A 2113-nucleotide genomic window follows, 5' to 3' on the forward strand; every position below is an offset into this window, starting at 1 on the left:
GCATTGTTCTGTCTGTCTGAAAGTTACCCAAAAATTCTAGTCTGCCAGTGCATCATGGTATTACCATGGCGCATGTCCAAACAAACATGGTAGTATATGGTACTTTTTTTCTGCTAGTAATCTCTCTCTCTTTTTCTCTCTCTCACACTCTTTCGCTTTCTCATTTCTCTTTCTCTCTCGGTCTGACACACATTCACAGCATCTACTGTAAGAGCTGATGACATGTTGATGGAATGAATGTGTTACAAATATGTAGCAGATAAATATCCGCTGACTCCATGTCTTCCAGAAGGCCTGTTTCTGCTCCAGCGCCTCCACACCTGGGTAACTGCTCTACAGCCAACATGATATGATTATTAGATCAGTTTACTGTCTGTGTGTTTGTGCCTCATTTAAACATACACCTGCTCCTGTGATCAATTTATAATTGATTTCTTCACATTCAAATCACAGCTGAACAAATCTGAAAACCGGGCAGATGGCATACAATACTAGCCTACATATAAAAAACAAAGCATTTTTGTTATTACATTATTTATTATTTTTGTAATTATTTTATTGAGAGAGAAAGTACATGGAGTATTTGAAAAATATTTTGTGACAGTGCAGAACTTCTGGACAAGATTTGCTGTAAACAGGGGCAGATTATGGTGAATTGGGGGCCCCAGGCAAAATGTAGGAATGGGGCCCTATACATTTGCACACATTTACCTAGAACAACCTTGAGGTTCCTTTTTTGTTGTGATGCTGCTGCTTAATGGTGCACTATAGTTGTGTCCAATGTTTCTAAATTTTTCATCTACATGTTATAATGGCTTTCTTTCGCGTTTTAGACCACAAAATAGCAGTTGATTAATAGTTGAGATACAGGTTTTCACAAAAACAAAATAAATTATAAAATGATAAACCTCACAATTGAGCCTTTAAACCATTTTTTTAAAGAAAAGCGATGAGTCAGAAGTTTTAATTATTATATTGATTAAAAACGGGTTTATGTGGGTGGATTTTCGAATTGGTCTGAACAAAAACTGCAGATGGGATTATTGAAAATGCACATTCATTCTCTGCCAGCAGGAGGCGCTTGTGGAGCGGCAGAAATATAGCGTTTTCTCCGGTAACGGCTGTACGCAAAGCAGCACTGCGTTCATAAAAGCTGCTTTATCAGATCAAATGAAAATGCCAGCGAAAACTTTCTGAAGACAGTCGGTTCCCTACAGAGATTCATTCATATAAAAAGTTAACTGATGAGTTACCAGCGGTAGCCTGTGTGCCTGGGCTTATACACTTTCCAAAGGCTGTCTAATTCTAAACTTTAAAATACATTTATTTGTAGTTATTTTAACTACACATTTAAATGAAACTGAAAAAAATAAAGAAAAGGAAATTATACACACACCCAAGGATTATATCAACCAAAAAAAGTAACTGTATGCCTCCTCTACTTGGGTCCTTCTCATAAATGAGAAGCGGCATTTAAAACGATAAACATATAATATGCACTGTTGCTCAATATTTAATTACAGCCTCAGATGCATGATATTTTAATTTGCTACAAGCAGTATACACTAGAAGCACATGTAACACAGCAACTGTTCACATGTCCGCGCTTAATGCACATCTTGAATATGAAAAGCATTTTAGGGGGCCCTTGGCTTTTGGGGGCCCAAGGCGGTCGCCTACCTTTGCCTAATGGGTAAGTCCGCCTCTGCATACTGTATTATAGATTTCACTTGAAAATCTATAATACAGTATGACAAGTTTGTGGTATAAAATACCATCTAAAGTGATAAATAAAGCCATATTTCATAATATACAGTATTTGTATTTAAAATGTAGACCTATTTATTTATTAAGGGTTTATTTATACATTTATTTAATTGGAACTTAGAGTTTCATAGTGCCACAAGCAAATTCATATTTATTAAGGTCTGTAGGGTGTGCTATTTCCCTCTCCCTACTGAAGGAAAGGGGAGGATCTCTGGGTGTCTTCAAGGACAGCCATTGGTTCACCGGGCTCATATAAAACACAGCACATACCCCAAAAGTGAGAGGGCTGGAATTCAAGCAGTTGATGTAAATCCCTGCAGGAGAGGGAGAGAGAGAGACAGAGAGA

Source organism: Sinocyclocheilus grahami, unplaced genomic scaffold (assembly GCF_001515645.1).
Source record: "Sinocyclocheilus grahami isolate Dianchi unplaced genomic scaffold, SAMN03320097.WGS_v1.1 scaffold87.1, whole genome shotgun sequence".
In the NCBI taxonomy this organism is placed as follows: domain Eukaryota; kingdom Metazoa; phylum Chordata; class Actinopteri; order Cypriniformes; family Cyprinidae; genus Sinocyclocheilus; species Sinocyclocheilus grahami.